The sequence below is a fragment of the Drosophila kikkawai genome, chromosome 3R (genome assembly GCF_030179895.1).
Source record: "Drosophila kikkawai strain 14028-0561.14 chromosome 3R, DkikHiC1v2, whole genome shotgun sequence".
Classification (NCBI taxonomy): Eukaryota; Metazoa; Arthropoda; class Insecta; order Diptera; family Drosophilidae; genus Drosophila; species Drosophila kikkawai.
The window spans coordinates 2,372,163-2,395,422 of record NC_091731.1 but is presented as its reverse complement, the minus strand read 5'-3'; the positions used below and the strand labels follow the sequence as shown (position 1 = coordinate 2,395,422).

At 43.9% G+C, this 23,260-nt stretch overlaps 2 long non-coding RNA genes across 3 annotated transcripts in view; one reads left to right on the top strand and one right to left on the bottom strand.

The window, feature by feature from the left end:
• LOC138928930 (uncharacterized) overlaps positions 1–23,260 on the top strand; it is a 1,213,248-nt gene that overhangs the window by 586,857 nt on the left and 603,131 nt on the right. The window lies entirely within an intron of this gene.
• Positions 20,919–23,260, bottom strand: part of LOC138928933 (uncharacterized) — a 102,702-nt gene continuing 100,360 nt past the window's right edge. The window contains exons 2-3 of the long non-coding RNA XR_011445342.1: positions 21,306–21,335; positions 20,919–21,207 (exon numbers count right to left, since the gene is read on the bottom strand). This is a non-coding gene — a long non-coding RNA (uncharacterized lncRNA). The remainder of the gene's footprint in view (positions 21,208–21,305; positions 21,336–23,260) is intronic.

The window sequence follows — 23,260 nt, the reverse complement described above, 5'->3', positions numbered from 1 at the left end:
AATTTTCGCGTTAAAATTTAAAAGATTATTTGGAATTGTATTTAAAAACCGATGTCTTGCTAATGACAGATGTTTTTGAAAACTTTCGAAATGTCTGCATTAAAATTCACTCATTAGACCCTGTGCATTTTTACACCTTACCTGGTTTATCATGGGAAGCCATGTTAAAATATACCGAAATTGAGCTAGATCTGTTAACAGATATAGACCAATTAAAATTTCTACAATCGGGCATTCGTGGTGGTCTCGTGCAATGCGTAAAACGATATTCGAAAGCAAATCATAAATATTTGGATTCTTATGATGATAAAAAAGAATCCATTTATTTATCATATTTTGATGCCAACAATTTGTATGGATGGGCCATGTCCCAACCTTTACCATATGGAGGATTTGAATGGGTATCAAGGGAAACCCTTAATAATATAAATATATTAGAGCATCCAGATGATTCCGAATATGGCTACATTTTCGAGGTAGATTTAGATTATCCGTTTAGCTTGCACGAAACTCATAATGACTTACCATTTTGTTGTAGTAATCAGCTGCCAACACCTTCATCTAAAGTAAAAAAATTAATTGCAGATCTAAAAGATAAAAATAAATATATAATCCACTATAAAAATTTGAAACAGTGCTTAGAATGTGGGTTACAATTGAAAAAAATTCATAGGGGTCTTCGCTTCTTCCAAAAACCTTGGTTGAAGAAATATATTGATCTTAATAATTTTCATCGTACAAATGCTAAAAATACATTTGATAAAGATTTTTTTAAATTGTCAAACAATGCGATCTTTGGAAAAACAATGGAAAATGTGGATAAACATGTTAATATTAAATTAATTTCAGAATGGGAAAGTGAAACTCCAAATGATTCTCCTGGTCGTAAAAGAGATTGCGCCCGTTCACTGATTTCCAAATCGAACTTTCATAGTCTCAAAAAATTTTCTGATCATTTTTATGCTTTTCAAATGAATAAATTAAATGTTTTATATAATAAACCACTATATTTAGGTTTTGCAATTTTAGAAATTTCAAAATGGAAGATGTATGATTTTCATTTTAATTATATGAAACCAAAATTTAATGAAAACATACAATTGAATTACATGGATACAGATTCATTTATATATACCATCAAAACTGATGACTTCTATAATGATATTAAAAATGATATAGAGTCATATTTTGATACATCTGAATTTCCAGATAAAATTGCGAGAACTTATAATTTTCCTAAAACCAATAAAAAAAAGTTAGGGTTTTTCAAAGATGAACTCAATGGGAAACCCATGCATGAGTTTGTTGGTTTACGTTCAAAAATGCATTCTTATAAATTTGCTGATGGTGATGGTAGCGCTGAAAAAACAATACAAAAATCAAAAGGTGTCACTTTTAAGATTATAAAAAGTGTTTGCTTTCTGAAGAGTCTGTGATAGGGTCAATGGCAATGATACGATCTTCAAGTCATGTAGTATCTACTATTAGGTGTAATAAAATTATAGTAAAGATGATAAAAGAATTATAGATTCTAATAAAATGGGGACTATGACATATGGACATTATAAAATAGAAGAAAAAGATTTAGAATGTAAAATAGCTGAATTAGATGTAAGTAAGTATTTTCGAATGGAATGAAAAAATAAAAAAATTGAAAATTGTACAAATAGGAGAACAAAAAAAATTAGAAGAATATTTACGAAAAAGAGAAGAAGAGCAATTTAGATTGGAAGTTAAAGATTTAGAGCAAGACTTATTTATAATAAGAAAATCTGATGATTTTAAATAAAAAGTAGTTAGATAATATAGTATGTTTAGGTACGCGGCCCATTGCACCACCGCTGCCGACTGAGCTTTCCGCTCTCGCCTCCCTTGCTCTCCCGCGCTCGCTCTCCCGCGCTCGCTCTCCCGCGCTCGCTCTCCCGCAGCGCTGAGCGCTTTCGCACTCTCGAGCGCGGGCCAAACACTTGGATCGGCCGCTGCCGCTCTCTCGCTCTCGCTTAGCGAAGTAAGCGAGCGGGAGCATGGCCGTTTGCTTAAGTTTTAGCTTTAGTTCCATGTATGCAGCGAAATAAAGCTGATCATCTTGAATTTGCCCACGACGCCCCCGCTTTTTTTTCATTTCGACTTCGCACAATTTTCGCTTGCGCCGTGGGAGGTTTTTCGTCATCACCCAGCCACTTTTCCCGAAGGAAGGAAGCGCCGCCCCAACATTTTGGTACACAGAGCCGGATTTTTTTGGACTCCGGATTATTTTCAACTTCGCCCCCAGCAGTTCTCGGCGTTTCTCTCCACCAAGATAAGTACGAGCATTCCGTCTCCCCCCCTCTTTGCCGATCTTCAGCAGTGGTCCGAACATAAATTTCGTTCACTCTGCTGCAAGTATTTTCCGTGTCGACTCCAAGTCCGAGTTTTCCTGACACAACGGCAGTTGAGGAATTTCCAGTCCTCCATTCTTGTCGTTTCGTAAAAATTTTCTATCCGCCTCCGCTTTGTGTGTGTCGCCATATTCCTGGGTTTTTTCGATTCTCGGTTCCTCACACATACTCGCGCGCCAAATATTGGCATCTCCGCAAAAGTCAAAAGGCAAAGTGAAATTGTGTGGTGAAGAAAAATAAAGGCATAATTAATATTCGGCGTCCGGAAAGTAATTGTTTCGGGAGCTCCCTGTTCGCCGAACAGTTCGCCGCTGCCGCGATATTTTTTTTTGTGTGCAATTTTTTCTCCACATAATTTGTGCTATTCCGCCAATCCAAATACAGTCCACTTCTCGAAGCTCCACTGTGAAACACAAGCCTTACACATACACATATATTTCCATATGCATGCATGCCCATACAATATATTTTCTGACTCCTACACAGGAACGACCAATAAATAAACTATAAAAAATTCAAATAAAATAAATTAAAATAAAATTAAAATATATATATATATAAACCGCGACAAAACAACAAACGTTTAGGACAAAACGGCAAATCAATTCACGGGTGCGATTACGACTGTGTTTTTTTCCGCCTTTTCCAAATTAATCGCCAGCGCCTGTGTTTTTTATTGGGGTTGTTTTTGCCGGCGGCAGAACCCAGTGCCCGTGTTCTTCAAAACAAAAGCCAAGGTTGTAATTCCACCTTTCCGGCTACGTAATAATTTTCCGAATTATTAATTTATTATTTGCGGCCAATAAATTTTCCGAATTATTAATTAGTTATTTGCGGCCAATAATTTTTCGAATTCTTAGTGGATTGTTTGCGGCCAATAATTTTCCGAATTATTAACTAATTATTTGCGGCCAATAATTTTTTTTCGAATTATTGGTGGATTAATTCATTTATTGCGGGAAGAAACCAAACATTCGTGGGTCTCTGTTTAGTCCTGTTCTGAGCCGACCAAAGCCGGATACAACCTTCTCATCCGAGACACCTAAATCCAGAAATTTTGTTCCTCGACATTCCGGTCGACGTTCGTTGTTTTATTTATTTTTTCGTCCAAGTCGGCGCCCGACGCCCTTACTCGAGTGATTTTCTCCTTCACGAGTTTTCGTCAATTCTTTTCTCTCAGAACCTGAGCCCGGCATTTAATTCTTGAATTCACCCGCGGCATCCACTAGCAGTGTGACCGTAAGCGAGCACATTGTGTTCTCCGAGTGCGGAATTTTCTGGGATATTTTGTACTGCATAAGTTATATAATTCCGCGGTTTCTGGCAGTTCCTATTGCGCCCCTTTGCCAAAGCGATCCCAAGTCCCATTCCAAAACTTGTTTTTCGTCACGATTTCGAACCATTGAGTTCGGGACTTGTCCGTTTCCTGCGGCGACCAACTGATTCGCGACCCATTCGACTTCAAGGATGCCCACGGGAGACGAGGAACAGACTCCTCTGATTCCAGCAATTACTCTGGAAGGGTCCCAGTCCGTGTCTCCTCGGCCTGATCAATTAAAGCCAAAGGCGGCCACTGCCACTCCAAGGGCAAAAAGTCAAGAGGCACTCGACACCTCCCCCAGTACCTCATCCAGATCTACTCGGTCGGTAGCCAAGATGGCTCAATCCGCATCCGATATCGCCCTCCGCAAGTTCATTTCCACAACGGAACGTGTGAGCCATTTCGAGGCTGACATCAACACTCCGGGCGCCCCTGAAACCGATAGATTTTCCCCTGCCATGTGCCAGGTTCATCGGGATCAGATTCGGGCCCTGTGGGATAAGGTGGAGAAGAGTTATGAAAACTGCTCCGACCTAATTTCCGTGTCCGCCGACAGCACTGCCACCTCAACTGTGCTTGAATCCAAGTACAGTTATTGCTACTCCGTCTATTCGAGGTGTGTGGTCCTGTTACAAGAAATAATCGACAAGGCCGCCGCCCAGTCCACTCAGGCTTCCGCCCCTATGCCCACACCCCCGTCCATGGGTTGTCGATTGCCACCAGGGGACACAGAAGTTTTCGCTGGCGATTATCTTCGGTGGCCCACCTTCAGAGACCTTTTCACCGCGATATATATTCACAACTCGCGCCTCACACCGGTGGAAAAGTTGTTCCACTTGTTATCCAAAACAAGTGGCGATGCGCACGCCATCGTATCCAAAGCCCCTCTGACAAATGATGGCTTCATCTCCGCGTGGCAAAGCCTCACCGATCGTTTCGAGAATCGGCAGCTACTTGTCAACAGCCAGTTGAAAATCCTTTTCAACATTCAGGCTGTCCCCCAAGAGTCCGGAGCCGCTCTAAAAGAGCTGCAAGGCACCGTCCAAAGTTGTCTGACAGCCTTAGAGATGTCCTCCATTCAAATCAAGGCGTGGGATTGTCTCTTAGTGTATATGGTTTCCTTAAAGCTTCCCAAAATCACACTTTCGATGTGGGAGCAATCCATACACAACAAGGCTGAAATTCCAACCTGGAACGAGTTAGATTCGTTTCTGACAGAGCGGCATCGCACTCTGAAAGCGATCGACGACATCAGGCCTAGCAATTCAGGGCAAATTCCGACAAGACCGACGGCTGCGAGCGCCCCAGCACGCAGGCTTAACTCCTACGAGGCCAGAGTGGCTCCGGCTCCAAGAGGATGTGATCTTTGTTCCAGGGAGAACCATCCGATTCGCGTGTGTCCACGGTTCCTCGAGATGGACGTAAATAGTCGCTCCGACTATATCAAGAAAAAACAGTTGTGTCTTAACTGTTTTGCGCGAGGGCACCAACAGCGGGACTGTAATAGTGCCCATAGCTGCTTCACTTGCCACAGTCGCCATCATACCCTCCTGCACCGCGGTAATCCATTCGCGACCGCTCCAAATCCGCCGGCGCCAGCCAGGCCTCGACCCGCGACCACTCCTGAAGATCATCCTGATGTGCAGGTGTGTTTCACTTCGGGCTCAAGGGCCGTTTTACTGGGCACAGCCCTCATTGACATTTGCCATTTAGAGTGCAATTTCCAGGCGCGAGCCTTAATCGACTCGGGTTCCGAGGTGACATTCATTACGGAGAGGCTTTTCAACCTCGTCAAACTTCCGTTCACGACTATCCAAGCCCAAGTCTCGGGCCTGAATCACACCGTGGCCGCTCAGTCCACGAAGCTCTGCCAGTTTTCCAAGCGATCGCCCTCCAGACCCGGGCTGCAGTTAGCGACTGCAGCTTACGTTCTTCCGCAGCTGGCCGGGAGTCTGGCCTCGTATCCAGTCCCACGAGATCTTCCTAAAGGGCTTCCTGACATCCCCCTTGCGGATCCCAAGTTCTTTGAGAGCTCCCAAATCGATGTCCTAATAGGAGCCGACATTCTTCCCTCTATTCTCCTCGGCAACTCCAAGGCTAACATTTGCGGCTCCCTTCTCGGCCAGGAGACCATTTTTGGATGGGTGTTGACAGGCCCAGTATCTCCAGCGGCCCCCCGCAGTGTTTCCGCCTTCGCCACACGAGTTACCTGCGCCCTCGACGACTCCCTAGACCAGCTCCTTACCAAATTCTGGGAGGTGGAGGAAGTGTCCAAACAGGTTGTCCCAGAGTCTGATTCCGTCTGTGAGGAAAATTTCGTCCAAACTACACGTAGAGACAACTGTGGCAAGTACGTGGTAACACTTCCCTTACGCGACCCCGCGCGCAAGGGGTCCGAGATCGCATCTTCGCGATCCTTTGCTCTGCACTATGGGTAAAAAATCCGATTTTGGTGCATAAACCTATTTATTTTCCTAATGAATTTTTATAAATAGCCTATATTTATCGAATCTAAATATCTTCATTAGAAAAAAACAGTTTTCCAAAAATTTTTTGTGGCAACTCTGTAGTGTTGCTACTCCAACAAAGTCAGATGTTTGAGATACTTTGCAATGCCGTGAAATTGGCGCGAAAAATTGTCAAACTTTGCGTGCTTATTGTTTTATGTGAAAAAAAAGTTTTATAAATCTAAAAATGGAAATTCCTTGCGAAGGTATTTATTAATGCAAATTAGCTTAGACGTTTGTTTTTATGTGTCCTGTTGTCCACCTGTGAACTGTTTTATATGTGTATCTTTATAGATTTGAACTAACAATTGTTTTTGTGTTTTGTAGAGTATAACTTATTAATAGCACAGACTTGCAAAAGAGTAAGAACGAGAAACTAGCTACAAAAGTGTCCTTATTGTCATACAACTAAGCATTTTTGCTCATTTTTGCTCCTTTTTGCTAAACTTGCGTTTATGTAGGTACATAGGTGCTTGGTCACGGGGCTTTTCTTACAGTTTGGGAAAGCAACAAACGCTCGCGGGAAGCCTTGGAGACTTACATATTCGACAAAGTGAATGCCGATCATCAAAGTGAAACAATAAGCAAATTAATATCAAATAAAATTACTAACTTTATAAATTACATTAATAAACATTTGTCACGATGTTGCCGAAACATAAAGCGTTTTAGACAAAAACACGCCATGTGGCTAGACGGTAATACGGCTTTGTGATGAAAATGAATCCCCACATAAGAAAAATCGATTGTTCCTGTTGGCTCTTTAGCAGAAAGTGCATCAGAAGCAAGACACAAACTTTACAAAGCTGACAGACAATATTATGCCAGAAAATGTAGCTGGGTTGACAATATGTCAGATGTTTTTTACAGAGCCATGGATTCGTCTGATCCCTTGCTGTCTAGTTTCAAAAAGCAAAACTGTAGGAATGGGAGAAATTTAAAGCCCAGCGCGTCGTATGAGTCACAACTGGCAATTAAAACTTTAAACGCGTTTTTCTCAAAACCACTTTCTTGAAGTCGGTAGTCAAGATTTCTCGAAAACTACTGGACCGATCGACTTCAGATTTTCCACACTTCTTCTAGACATGTTTTTCTTGTCTCTGAACGAAGGATTTTTTATATCTTCAATTAGATCCGATTTTATGGCTAAAATTGACGTAAAAAGTGTAATTTTTCATGAAAAACGCTCCCAAAAATTCAATTTTTAATTTTTTAAAAAATCCTTCGTTCAAAGACAAGACACATAAGCTAACAGAAAAATTTTGGTTTTTTGATTTCAAATAAAAATTGACGGAGAAATCCTGCCTACCGCAAGAACATAATTTTTTTTTAGGGTTAAGTTCAACCCTCCCTCAACGGCTCATTTGTGAATATTTTTTGTTCAAAATTGTACAGAATTTAGTTCAAATCTTATGTATTTATGTAAAATAAATGAAATTTGCAAAATTGTCATAGGATCTTTTAAAAAAAATTCTGGAAAATAGGCCTTTTTTTGTGGTTCTAAACCCGGATAACCCCTTAAAAAAAACCAACAGGATGCCTCCGTCAGCAGAGGTTGTAGGTCTTTTGGATTCGTCAATCATATCCCCAAGTGTTGGCCACAATGTTACAATTTTGTTTCCAAAAAGTAATACCAAACGGGATTGAAATTATAATTTGTAATATTTATTTATTTAAAATGCATTTTCAACCACTGTGCAGTGGACAAATTAAAAAAAAAAAACAAAAACCAAAATTTTGTAATAGTTGAAGTAATACACCAAAAAAAGTTTCAATTCAATATCTTATAACTAGAGTTTATGCACCAAAAACCGTTTTTTTGCCCATAGTGCTCTGGCTCAGTTCCTGCGTAACGAGCAGCGCCTAAAGAGGGATCCTCCCCTCAAGGCCCGGTATGATGCTGTCATCCAAGAATACCTCGACTTAGGTCACATGGCCGAGGTTCCGTCGACGAGCAATTCCGCCACATACTACCTTCCTCATCATGCGGTTCTGAAGCCCGAAAGCACCACCACTAAGGTCAGAGTTGTTTTTAATGCTTCTAGCCCCTCCGCAAACGGGACCAGCCTGAATGACATTCTATATGCGGGCCCGGTCTTACAATCCGACCTCATGATTCAAATCCTAAAGTGGAGGTACTTTAGCTTTGTGTTCAATGCCGACATCGAAAAGATGTATCGCCAAATTTGGGTAGACCCCCAGCATACTCCTTTCCAGCGCATCCTGTTTCGCAATTCCAATGGGGAACTCCGCGACTACGAGCTGAAGACGGTTACCTTCGGAGTCAATTGTGCCCCGTTCTTAGCGATCCGTGTCCTGCAGAAGCTCGCCGACGACGAGGAGTCAAGGTACCCCCAGGCGAGTCATATTATCCGTAATTTCATGAACGTCGACGACGTTCTCGCAGGGGCAGACTCCAAAATCGAAGCGAAGGTGGCTATCCGTGAGCTCCAGGGTGCCCTGGGTTCGGCAGGGTTCCCACTGAGGAAATGGACGTCCAATAGCAAGGACATTTTGGCCAACATCCAAAGTGACCATCTCCTGCGCGCTGATTTCCTCGAGATCGACGCAGAGAGCACGGCTAAGACTCTCGGCGTACGTTGGAAAGCGACGTCTGATGAGTTCTTTTTCATTCCGCCCGAATTGACCGCGGGATCATCGTTCACGAAACGACAGGTCCTATCCCAGATTGCCAAGTTATTCGATTCAGCGGGCTGGCTCGCCCCCTTCATCGTCCAGGCAAAGATGTTCATGCAGGAAATTTGGCTCCAAGATCTAGCGTGGGACGATGACCTCCCTCGAGATTTCTGCCAGAGATGGGTTGACTTCCGACCCCATTTGAAGATCGAGCATCATGGGTTCTGCGACGCCTCGCAGAAGGCGTATGGCGCCGCCATTTACGTCCGGGTGGAGGCCTGGGCTACTGTGATGGTGAATCTGCTAACGGCAAAAACGAGGGTTGCCCCAGTCTAAACGGTGTCGCTTCCGCGGCTCGAGTTATGCGGGGCATTGCTACTGTCCGAAATGGCCAGCGCCATTCTTCCAAAGATGCCCGGGCCTGCGTCCGCCCTGTACTGTTGGACTGACTCCACGATTGTGCTCGCTTGGTTGCATAGGCCGGCGTGTCACTGGACAACATTCGTGGCCAATCGGGTGACCAAGATTACCCAATTCACTGAGGTCGAGAGATGGGCACATGTCCGCTCCGAACATAACCCGGCCGATCTTGCCAGCCGGGGGGTAGGGCTTCAAGACCTCGCAGACAGCCAGCTGTGGTGGCATGGTCCAGCCTGTCTGCAAAGGGCGCGCGGCGAGTGGCCCATCCAAGGCAATGATTCCCCCGTGACTGATCTCGAGAAGCGAGCCGTCAGAGTCCATGTGGCAAAGGCTCCCCCTGAAGACCTTCTTGACCGATTTTCGACACTCGACAAGGCGTTGCGAGTCTTCGCTTACGTTCATCGGTTTATTCAGCGCGCACGAAAGATCTTGTCTCCGGTTGAGGATCACCTGACAGCTTCAGAAATCGCGGCGGCTAAACGTCTCCTAATTTCACGCAACGCAGGCACTTCGTCCTTGAAATTGGCTGCTTAAGCCAAAAGCGGCCAGTGCCAGCATCCAGTCCGGTTCAGAACCTGAACCCGTTCCTTGACTCCCAAGGGCTCATGACAGCATGCGGCCGTGTCACGTCCTCCGATCTGCTCCAATATGACGAACGGTATCCGGTCATCCTTCCATACGACTGCCATCTGTCTCGACTCCTAGTCCGATTTACGCATCGCATAACGTTGCACGGTGGCAACCAGCTGATGATCCGCCTGATCCGTTCCAAATTCTGGATCCCAAGGGTGAGGAATTTGGTCAAGTCCGTCATCTATTCCTGCAAGATATGCGTCATCCACAAAAAGAAGTTGCAAACGCAACTCATGGGAGACTTACCGTAAGAACGGACAGCTTTTTCGCGCCCCTTCACATTTACTGGTGTGGACTATGCGGGTCCCTTCGACATAAAGAATTACACGGGTCGAGCTTGCCTCATCACAAAGGGGTATGTATTGGTGTTCGTGTGCTTCTGCACTAAGGCCATTCATCTAGAGCCCACATCCGACCTTACGACTGAGAAGTTTCTCGCCGCTTTTGCCCGTTTTGTGTCCCGAAGAGGATGCCCCCGTCAGGTTCAGTCGGACAACGGGAAGACCTTCGTGGGTGCGGCTACCCTTCTCTCCCGAGACTTCCTACAAGCTGTCAAGGAGGCTGTGACTGGTGCTTACAGTCACCAGCAGCTGCTCTGGCAGTTCATTCCGCCGGGAGCCCCTCATATGGGAGGCCTGTGGGAGGCAGGCGTTAAAAGTTTCAAGACCCTGTTCTACAAGTCTACGGCCACGCGAAAATACACATTCGAAGAGCTATCCACACTTCTAGCTAGGATCGAGGCGTGCCTGAATTCGCGTCCGCTCGCGCCAATGTCCGAAGACCCCGCGGACCTGTTGGCACTGACTCCTGGGCACTTTCTTGTTGGGGGGCCCCTCCTCGCCGTGGTTGAACCCGAAATAAAGGGGGACGCCACGGCCATCATAAACCGCTGGCAACAACTGAAGGCTCTTAACCAGCAATTTCGTCTACGATGGAAGGAGGAGTACCTGAAGGAACTCCATAAGCGGAATAAGTGGCGAACTCCAGCAAGGAATCTTCAGGTTGGGGACATGGTGGTTGTCAAGGAGGACAACCTTCCGTCCAATGAGTGGCGTTTAGGCAGGATTCACGCGGTCTTTCCCGGAGCCGATGGCCATGTCCGTGTGGTCGATATCCGCACGGCGCGGGGACTCATTAAGCGTCCCATAGCGAAGCTCGTCCTACTTCCGACGGAAGCTTCCGCCGGTCCCCAATAGCCACCGGCCTCAATGTTCTATTCGTGTCTCGACTTGCGAGTGCCTATTACTTATTTCGATTTTTTATCTCCGTCCTATTCCGCCAGTAATAGCAGCACGATGTCTCCACGTCCACGCAGCGCCATCGCCCTGGAGCGCAGATGTTCGCGAGGTTCGAATTCCTACCGATGCCGAGTCTGCAACAATATTCATCCGCTGAAGAAGTGTCGCCGTTTTCTGCGGCTGAGTACCGAGAAGCGACTTCGGGCCGTCCTCGCCAACCGGTACTGCTTGGCCCACGAGCACTCTGACGGAGCGTGTCAGCGGGGAGATCGCTGTAAGACGTGCGGCCAGGACCACCACACATTGCTGCACCTCTCCGATGAGCCGCGGAATCCGCGCCAGCCGCGTCAGGAGGCGCGACGGTCCCGGTCGCGGGGTTCTCCAGCTCCTCGGGCTTCGTCTACCGCTCTACGGCGTTCTGCAGCCGCTCCGCAACCCGCATCCGCCGCTCCACGGCGTTCCTCAGCAGCTCAGCGGCCCTCGTCCGCCGCTCCACGGCGTTCTGCACCCGCGCCGCAGCCTTCGTCCGGCGCTCCACGGCAGTCTACAGTGGCTCCTCGGCCCTCGCCTGCCGCTCCTAAGCAAGGTTCCGCCGGCCGCTTTGCGGCTACGGCGCCGTCGCTGTCGTCGCTCATGCAGCGGCACAGCGTCAACATCCTGCCGACTGCGCTGGTGGCATCCAGACCGGGACGCAGACATTCGACACGGCGGCCCTCATTGACCCATGCACGCCTGTGAGCTGTATAGACGCGTCGCTGGCAGCGTGTTTCCGGCTGCCAACTACCAGCGTCGGTGAAGAGCAGATTTGTGCGGCTACCGTGGGGTCCAAGGCCGACAATGAGGTCCAACTCGACGTGGTCTTCAAGGTGGAGCCTCGCGTGCGCATCCGCACTCCCGTCCGGGAGCTGAGTGAGGCGGTGCGCGCCCACTTCCGGGACGTCATGCTAGCCGATGAGCGCTTCTACTTCCCAGCAACGATCTCCGTAGTCCTGGGCGCGGACATGTATCCGCGTGTGATGCAACCGGGGTTCCTCAAGATCCACGAAGGGCTCCCGGTGGCCCAGAGCACCGTCTTCGGCTGGGTCGTCTCCGGCGCGTGTCACCAGCCGTTATGTCCACGGCCCTGTTGCAACCCGAGTGATTGCAAGGGGGGCGGAATGTTTAGGTACGCGGCCCATTGCACCACCGCTGCCGGCTGAGCTTTCCGCTCTCGCCTCTCTTGCTCTCCCGCGCTCCCTCTCCCGCAGCGCTGAGCGCTTTTGCACTCTCGAGCGAGTTATGTAGCCGAAGCTCTATTTCTCTCTTCGCCTACATTTAACAGTGAAAGCTTTTCTTCTCGATCTAGATCTCAAAAGCTCTCTCAAGGGGACACAACAAAATCGAACGTGAGCGAAGCAACTACAAAGAGTTTAATAAACGGAGTTATACCAGCTAAAAACATTCAATTGTGTTCTAATTCAATTAAAATGTTAACCGAAATACGGTAACAAAACTGGCGCAGTCGACGGAGTAACCAAAAACATTGAAGTGCCCACTTAAGTGCGGTATTGAGCGAATTTGTGCTCGTATGTAATCCCATACATACATACCTACCTCGTGCAAAAGACACATAACCTCTGAAGAGGCACGTTTTGTCAAAACATACCGGCTTTGACAAGGAGATTCGCAAAAGTGTGTACAGAATAACAAAAACCAACCAAGCGTTTTTGTGTATCGGATATTTGTTGCATTTCGTACAACTTCGTGTATAACCTGGAAGCATATTGTACATGTTCTATGCAGCGTGCCGGCACTCATCTCTTTTTTTTTTTTTTTATATTCCATTTATTAACAACATTAAATCCTTAGTAATATACAAATAACAACAAACAGAAAAGAACGAAGACTGCAAATTGTTTGATTGAAGGCTGCTTTGATTTACGGTGTAGAGGGCCTTGGTCGCGCGGTACCGCCGCTAGGCATTGCTTCGCGCGAGGTACGGGCCACCTACTCTGCACGCATCCTTCTCTCCGTCTCCAGAGTTCTCAGCGTTTTCATGACGCTTGCCACAAAAGTGGCCGTTTCCACTCGCTTCCTGCTGGAGATCAGGACTGCCTCGGTCTTGTGCGAGGCCAGTTCGAGGCCGGCGACTGCAAGCCAGGACTCGACCGCACGGATCGCGCTATTTGCCGCCATCTCCGCATCTGCCAGCTCCTTCGCCACTACCACCAGCGCCACGTCGTCGGCAAAGCCAACGATAGTGGTGTTCGAGGATAGCGGGAGGTTTAGCACCCCGTTATACATCGTGTTCCAGAGCAGCGGTCCCAGAACGGAGCCCTGCGGGACTCCGGCTTAGACCTCGTGCGTTCTGGTACCCTGGGACGTGTCCACGATGAGACTCCTCTCGCTGAGGTAGCTGCGGACTATCCTCAGCAGGTAGCCCGGGATGCTGAAGGCTTCCAGAGCCTCCAGTGTCCGCCTCCAGTCCGCAGAGTTGAATGCGTTCCGGATGTCAAGAGTAACAACCAGGCAGTATTCCTTGGCGCCTTTTTTCCATCTCGCGCCAGCGATAGCGTTCGCGGCCAGGTTTGTGACCGTTTCAATGGCATCCAGGGTCGATCTCCTCTTCCGGAAGCCGAACTGGTTTGGCGCGAGCCCACCAGCGCGCTCTATCGCTGCCTCCAGCCTAAAAACAATCATCTTCTCAAATACCTTCCCAATCGTATCCAGCAGACAGATGGGTCTGTACGAAGATGCCTCGCCCGCTGGCTTCCCCGGTTTCGGGAGAAGAAGAAGCTTCTGGCGCTTCCATCTCACTGGGAACGAGCCTTCCGCCAGGCACTTGTTGAACAAATCGGCGATCGCTTTGGCGTGCAGTGTGAGCAATCCCCTGTTAGGGATTGAATCAGGGCCTGGCGCCTTCTTGTTTTTGAGCGTCCTCGCTGACACTAAGATCTCCTGCTCCGAGACCGGGCATATCTCCATGGGCTCCCTGCTCACATGGAAGTTGAGCGGTTGCCCAGTCGGAAATAGCACCCGGACTATGCCTTCGAGAGCCTCAGGGTCCGTTGGCGCCTTGCTGCCAGCGCTCACTCGCTTTACGACTTTCTGGTAGGCCCCGCCCCATGGGTCCTTCTCAACGTCGTCGCATAGCTTAAGAAAGCACTCTCTCTTACTGGACTTTATCGCCTTCTTTAGGGCCGCCCTTGCGGTCCTGTAAGCCTCGCTGCGGGCTGGTAAGTTCGGAGAGCCGCGCGCTCTCTGGACTTTCCTCCTGGCTCGGAGGCAAGAGGAGCGGAGGTTTGCGATGTCATCGCTCCACCAGTACACCGGTGCGTGATGCTTCCGGAAAGATTTCCGCTTCTGCATACTTACATTGCATGCACGCTCGACCGCGGCCGCCAGTTTGAGCGCAGCATCGTTAGCGCTGTCCGTTTCGTCTGTGGCTAGGCCCGCTAAGGCGCTCGTGAACGCTTGGGCGTTGAGCGTGTCTTGCCGATATGCCTTATTTGCGCTGGGCGGGATCGTCCTGCTCGGTGAGTTCTCGCCGAGGGAGACGAGGATGGCCTCATGATCGCTGGCTGTATAGATCTCGCTGATCCTCCACCTGGCTAGGCAGGCTAGTGCACTGCTAGCGTAAGTGAGGTCTATAACGGACCCTGCTCCCGCTCTGTTGAAGGTATGCTGGGTACCCTCATTCAGCAGAGCAATATCCAGGGAGGCGAAGGCCTCCAGGATGATGCGGCCTCTGGCGTTGGTTGAGGGCGCCCCCCAATCCTGGGCCCAAGCGTTGAAGTCGCCGCCCACTAGTGTGTTGCTCCGTCCGCGGATGTCATCGCTGAGCTCGTCGATGATGCTGCTGAAGGCCTCCAGGGTGAGGCTTGGTGCCAGGTAGCAGCTGTACACCCACACCCCGCCTACTCTACCGCGAACGAAGCCATCCGCCGATCTGACGTCGGACATGTGAGCGGGTTCCCGCCCGCACATCCACAGCGCAGCTTTGCCAGTCCGGTCCATGGCCCAACCATGTGTGCTTGCAGCCTTGTATGGCTCGCTGAGCACCGCCACATCCACGTCCAGGTCGCGCACCGTCTGCATCAGCAGATCATGCGCTGCCCTGCAGTGATTCAGGTTCAGCTGAATCAACTGCATGGCGCGTTACGGGGGAAGGCGCCACTGCTACTGGAGCTCCTGGTCGGGCAGCTTTTGCTGCCTGCCTGGTGCCTCGTCTCCTTCTTGCCGGAAGCAGCGCAGAGGAAGCATTTCGCCTCGTTGAGGCACTTAGCGGCTTTGTGTCCCCTCTCCCCGCATTTTATGCAGCAGCCGCTCCGGTCGGTCGCGCTTCTGCAGTTTGCGGCCAGGTGGCCAGCCTCGAGACACCGGTAGCATCTTGGGGGGCCTGTCCTCTCCCTGATCGTGCAGGAAGTCCAGCCTATGCGTAGAGAACCTCTCTTAAGCACCGCCTTTGCCAGGGGGCACGGGAGGCTAATTACTCGCCGCCGGCCCAAATCACAGGATTTGTAATTCGGATTTACTTGGTCATCCGTGGACATCCAAGGCTTGCCGCTGCAGGTGAGTGTTCCCCACTGCCTCACTCGTCCGGCCTGCACCCAGGTTCGTTGGGGACATGCCGCAGCTCACACACAACGCGGATTACGCGGGAGCGCCTCCGCGGTGCATCCGTACTCGGCAACTTCACTTTCACACCCCCAGCACTCATCTCTGTATGTATGTATATGTGAATGTGTGTCTAAACCAACAATTGCACACACATACCAGCATCTCGGAGCGAACTTATTCTGTTCAGAATTGGTTCCATTACAAGTTCTGAAGAACCATTGGCATCGATTAACGACGAGAACTATCACAACTAGTTCTAAAGAACTCAACCGATAACTTTGCTTTAATAGCGATGGCAAACGAGTTTACCTTAACGTTTGGGGACATTCTTAAGGATGAACACCAAATTCACGAGTACAAAGGAGACAACTCAAGGGCTCTATCATCATTTATTCGTGAAGTGGAGATGACTCTTGAGTTATTACCTGCCACATCTACCGCAAGAGTCTACGTCTTTCGCCGCATCATCCTCAACAAAATTCAAGGCGAAGCTCTACATGTTGTGAGAACCATCGAGAATGCAGAGCCATCTTGGGATGACGTCAAGACGATTCTTATTCGAAATTTTGGCGTAAAGGAGTCTTATAATCAACTTTACCAAGAAGCGTTGATGCTAAGTAACAAAAACGACATTACTGAATATTTTAAATCTTTGAGAAGTATAATGTGTAAGATTAATGAAAAATATGAATATGATAATGTAAAGCATTCTGAGTTTAGTCCCAAAAATGTTGAAGAAGCTATACTAAGAACATTCTTAAAAAATATCGATGTAAATTTGGCATCAGTCGTAATAAATAGAAATGTAAAAAGTTTAAGAGAAGCTTTCGATTTATTAGAAACCGAAGGTCTTATTAGAACTCAAAATCAAAACTATCAATATCAAAATAATAATACAAATTATCAAAGAGACCGATCTTACAAACCAAATTATAATAACCAAAATCAGAATGCAAGAAACAATAACAATTTCCATAATGTAAAAGCTAATTCTGGAAACTTTCGATCAGGAACACAAAATTTAAATTCAAATCAGAACTGTACAAGTCAACAAAGCCATATTTCAAAAATGGAAATCGATCATGTCGAAGTAGATAAAAATAATTGTTGCCAATTTGAAAATGATAATCAAGATCAAGACTTTACTTCTGAATTAATGTCTGAGCAAAATAACTGTTCTTGCCTTGCAAATTTTCATATAATTGCCTCGAAAAATCACTTCCCTTAATCAAGTTAACTTTAAACAATGAAATAATCACAGCCTTGATTGATACCGGTTCAACAACTTCCATGTTAGATAAAAATAAATTGGTACAATATCCTCGAAGAACTTTGTGTCATCCAATATCATTTTCATCTTTAAATTCAAAATCACTAATAACGCAAGAGATTATAACGGATTTGCCTCTTGAATTTAAAGAAGATGCCACAATGAGTTGGAAATTGACAACATTTCAGAACAAATCGTTTGATGCGATAATAGGGCAAAACATTCTGAAGTCATTAAATGCAGTTATTGATTTTCACCAAAATACCATTACAATCAATAATAATAATATTCAATTTCATGATAGTTCACCATACTCTGATGAGGTAAATCAAATTGAACCAATCAATTTAGATAATAGTATACAGAAAATTCTTTTCAATGATTTAAACCAAGAGGAAAACACGGCCCTAACTCAAATTTTAAATAGATACAAAACATTAATATTTCTTGAAGGTCAGAGTCTTAGCAATACAAATATTATCGAGCATCAGATAAAAACAGTAGTGGATAAACCTGTATACTGCAAGATTTATAGATATCCTCAAATACATGAGCAAGAAATATATAGACAAATTGAGGAAATGCTTCAACAGGGAATAATACGTAAGAGCAATTCCCCATATAATGCCCCTTTATGGCTTGTACCCAAAAAAAACTGATAGCAGTGGAATAAAAAAATGGCGTATAGTCATTGATTATCGCAAATTGAATGAAAACACAGTAGACGATAAATTTCCTATCCCAAATATAGAAGGTATATTGGATAAGTTAGGAAGAGCACAATATTTTTCACCAAATTCTTGTTCAGGAACAAGATAGGGAAAAGACAGCGTTTTCAACCCCTCACGGCCACTACGAGTTTAATCGGATGCCATTTGGGCTTAAAAACGCTCCTGCCACATTTCAACGTCTCATAAACACAGTCTTAAAAGAAGAAATAAATAGAATTTGTGTCGTCTATCTTGATGACGTTCTTATTTTTTCCACCAGTTTTTCAGAACATATTGGCCATATTCACACAATATTCAAAAAACTCTCTGACGCAAATCTTAAGATCCAAATCAACAAATGCAAATTTTTTTCAAAAGAAACTCAGTTTTTGGGTCATGTTTTAACCCCCGAAGGAGTAAAACCCAACCCAGAAAAAGTTAAAAGCATTCTTCAGATTAAAATTCCGAGAAATGTTAAGCAAATTAGAGCTTTCCTAGGAATCGCTGGGTATTATCGAAAGTTCATAAAGGATTTCTCCCAAGTAGCTTGTCCATTGATTAAATGCCTTAAAAAGGATGCTAAGATTGATATTAAGGAACCCAACTATATGATTGCATTTGAAAAGTTAAAGAGAATCATAACTGAGGCACCGGTACTTAAGTATCCGGATTTCAAAAAGAAATTTCAACTTATTACTGATGCTAGTAATATAGCTTTAGGCGCAGTTCTGCAACAAGATAGTCATCCAATTTGCTATGCCAGTAGGACATTGAATGACCACGAGAAAAACTATTCTTCTATACAAAAGGAATTACTAGCTATTGTGTGGGCAACATCTTATTTCCGTCCATATCTCTATGGAGTCAAGTTCGACATTTTGTCCGATCATCAACCACTTAAGTGGCTGCTAATTAAATATAACGGAAAAGAACTTAATGAAGTACTTTATAGATGGCTTGTCAAGCTTAGCGAATTTAATATAAATGTATCATACATTAAAGGAAAGGACAACCAGGTAGCTGATTTTTTAAGTCGAATAAGTAACGACGAAATTTGTGCTCTAAATACAGCTGAATCTTATAGCTCTTTAGAAAACAATGTTGATGACTCTAGTACACAACATTCACAGGCCGAAGACTTTGTGGACACAACTATTTTAGGTAATTTAGAAACAGTCGTTAATAGATTTAAAATACAAATCATTCTAACAGATAACAAAACTATGGAGTTCGAATATAAGAATAAAAATAAGAAAATTTATTTAAATTTAAATGATCTCGAAAATGGAATGGAAGAAATTTTGAAGAATCATATCAAAAAAGGCAAAGTAGGAATATTCAGTGAATATAACGATCATCAATACAATAAATTTCAAAACAAAATTATACAAATTTTCGAAGGCAATAAAAATGTAAAATTTGTAAAATGCTCATTTCACGCAAAAGACATTGAAAACGAAGAAGACGTGTATAAGGAAATTGAACGATTCCATAAATTTGATACTGGTCATTCGGGTATAAATGAAAATTACCAAAGCTTAAAAAAAAATATTTACTTCCCAAAACTTCAACATTACATTCAAAAGTATATCAACAATTGTGACATCAGTAATCGGTGTAAATATGATAGGAACCCAGTAAAAGAAAAATTCAAATACACAGAAACACCAAACGATATAAAAAAAATTGTTCATATGGATATCTACACAAATTCTAAATGTAATTTTCTAACTTTTATCGACCGATTTTCAAAATTTGCTTCTGCCTTCTATCTTGAGGATCGTAATAATCAAACTATAATAGAAAAAATACGCTCGTACAAGTCCCAAAGAGGAAACTTTGAAAAATTAATAACCGACAATGAATTTAATAGTATAAATATAAAAGAATACTTAAGAAATGAGAATATAGAAGTCCATTTTGTGAAACCGAACAGTCACACTGGCAATGCAGACGTTGAACGATTTCATAATACTCTAACCGAAAAGATAAGAATCTTATACCTTGAGAACAAAGATCTATTAATAAAAGATAAAGTTAGCAAAGCTATAGAATATTATAATAAAAACTATCACTCAGCAATACAAAATACGCCAATGAATGTTGAATATGGAAATTGTGACAAAAAAGTTATATATAATAATATTCTAAAATATAAGGAACATTACCTTACATTTTTAAATAAAAAAAGAGAACATTTTGAAGAAACTAGAAATGAAGGATATATAAAAAACTATAAGTCCTTAAGACACAAAAATGAACCGAAATATAGAAAATTTATTTTAAATAATGTACATAGCTCCAACATTAAAAGAAAGAAGAAATATCAGACTCCAAATGTAACATAGTTTACCATAATTAAATCCCAAACACATATGTATACAAACGAATTGTAAAACCCAAGATAGTCCTAATTTAAGCGATGGGGAAGTTATGTAGCCGAAGCTCTATTTCTCTCTTCGCCTACATTTAACAGTGAGAGCTTTTCTTCTCGATCTAGATCTCAAAAGCTCTCTCAAGGGGACACAACAAAATCGAACGTGAGCGAAGCAACTACAAAGAGTTTAATAAACGGAGTTATACCAGCTAAAAACATTCAATTGTGATCTAATTCAATTAAAATGTTAACCGAAATACGGTAACAAAACTAGCGCGGGCCTCGGGCTGCTCTCGCCCCTCTGGCTCTCCCGCGCTCGCTCTCCCGCAGCGCTGAGCGCTTAGCGAAGTAAGCGGGCGGGAGCATGGCCGTTTGCTTAAGTTTTAGTTTTAGTTCCATGTATGCAGCGAAATAAAGCTGATCATCTTGAATTTGCCCACGACGCCCCCGCTTTTTTTTCATTTCGACTTCACACTATTTTCGCTTGCGCCGTGGGAGGTTTTTCGTCATCACCCAGCAACTTTTCCCGAAGGAAGGAAGCGCCTCCCCAACATAGTATAATAAACAAGTACAATTTTATTTAAGAAAACATTTACAAACTTAATTCTAAGAACAAATGTATATTTTTTAAACAATATTAATTTTTGAACAATTAAAAATGATTAGTTTTATTTATTTATATTTATAATATTATATTTCTAATAACAATTGTATATTTTTTTTATCAATTTAAATAATTAGTAATAACAATTTAAAAAATATATTTTTATTTTTATTTTTAAATAACGAAACAATAGAAATTTCAAAACAATTTTTTAAAATTTTTGATTTATTTCATTATTGGTGGAAAATTCTTCTTTTGAATCTAAAATATTAGATTTCACAATTTGGGTGTAATTAGTTAATCCTCCCTCCCTTTGTATCATCAACATCAACAAATGGAGGGGGTGTGGATTTTCATCTTCTTCGTCTGTATTCAAAGGTAAGATTTGTTTATAATTTTCGACCCCGTCTTCCATATAAATAATTTCATTTTCATATAGCTCTCCTGCTTCTTCTTCATCTGCATCTGCATAAAAAATCCCTTCATTGATTAGATTATTTTCCAAAGCCTTATCTGTAAACAAAATTAAATAAATAAAAAATAATTAAAAAATATTCAACTATATAAAATATATATATATATATATATAAATACAAATTTAGTTCACTCACCTTTTTCATCATTCATATCATTTCCCCTATCTGTAGAAAAATAAAAAAAAGAGAAGAAAAGAAAAGAAAAGAAAAGAAAAGAAAAAATTAGTATAATATTTCAAAATCTATATATATAAAAATGGAGACAAAAAATGTTAGCGATCAAATCACAAGAGAACGGCTGGGCCGATTTGGCTCAATTTTTTTTCAGTTTTTTCTAATTGCCAGAAGAAGGTTATAGCATAAGAAAATTTTGGGAAGTCCTTCCGGAAAGGTCGCTAGCGGCTCAACAGATGGACACACTGTTGTATGTAAAATTCTGAAACACCCTACAAAGATCATAGCTGCGTTGAAATTGTGTATCAATGAACTCGGTAAAAAAATATTTAAACAAAAAAATCGAGCTAACGAAGCATTACCAAAGTGAGCTTAAACAATTGGAAGTAATGCCTGCTGTTAGACGATCAAATCTTGGGCGGCGTTCACGCAGTGCAATAAATAATCAGAATTTCCGTAATAGTCGGACGCAAGAGGAACGTACAGAAATAAATGCATCGATACGTGCCCAAATGGCACAGCTTCGCGCTGCACAAAGACCACCTCAAGCCCGACCAAATAATAGAGGAAGACGAGCCGCAAATGAAAACTTGAATCGCGCTGCATTCCCATACAATCCTGAAACATCCTACAAGGATCTTACGTGCGTTGTTATTGGTTCATTATCTGTTGTATGTCAGCATTGTAATGCATTGAAGTTTCGGTTGGAAACCCCCGGCTTATGCTGTGCAGGTGCCCGTTTTGGCTCATCCACCAGAGCCTTTGTACTCGCTACTATATGGAAACTCAGCCCAATCAAACAGTTTCCTGAAGCTTGCACAAAAATATAACGGATGCTTTCAAATGACGTCTTTTGGAGCCGAGGTTGTTCAACAATCAGGCTACAATCCAAGTTATAAGGTAATGGCGTCTCTTTATTATCACATTTTTTCAAAATTGCATCCCAACATTCAGATTCAAGGGCAAATTCACCACCGAGCGGGCGATTTGTTACCACCACAAAACAAAGATCATAAACTCCTTCAGATCTATTTCATTGGTGTTTCGGAAGTTGAACTAAATCACCGCTGTGCAATTTTTACTGCAACTAAACGTGAAATTATTCAACAATTGCAAAACCTTCTCCATGAGCATAATGAATTGGTCAGATTGTTTAAAACCGCATTGGATATAATGCATTATGACGAACATAAAATCATTATCAGCGCTGAAAAAAGACCCACTGGTAGCCATGCAAGACAATTTAATGCTCCCACTATCAATGAAGTCGCAGTGGTGATTGTTGGCGAGAATGTTGAATCACGCGATATTGTTCTTAAGCGTCGGAATAATGGCCAAGTGCAGCGAGTTTATGAGACTCATCGGTTATATGATGCTGTTCAATACCCGTTGATGTTCTGTCGTGGAGAAGATGGGTATCACTTCAACATAAAGATGGTCAATCCAACGACAGGTTTGTTTAAAAGTCATCACGTCTTTTTAATTCTACAACTGAGTTTGAATTCAAATTTTAGGAGAAGAAACGAATAAGAAGGTTAGCTGTATGAATTTTTATGCGTATCGATTGATGATTCGACTTGATGTTGACAATCATCTGTCAAGATACCGCCGTTTGTTTCAACAGTACTGTTTTGACATGTACGTCAAAGTAGAAACGGAACGTCTCAATTTCATTCGTTTTAATCAGTCGAAGTTGCGCTCAGACGAGTACATCCACTTGCGTGACGCCATCGCTACTGAAGGACACGCGGCCAACATCGGTTTTTTGACCATTCTCCCAGCTACTTATGTTGGAAGCCCGCGCCATATGCATAAGTATGCTCAAGATGCGATGACGTATGTCCGGAATTACGGACGCCCGGATTTATTCATCACCTTCACATGCAATCCGAAATGGCCCGAAATTACCAATTTGT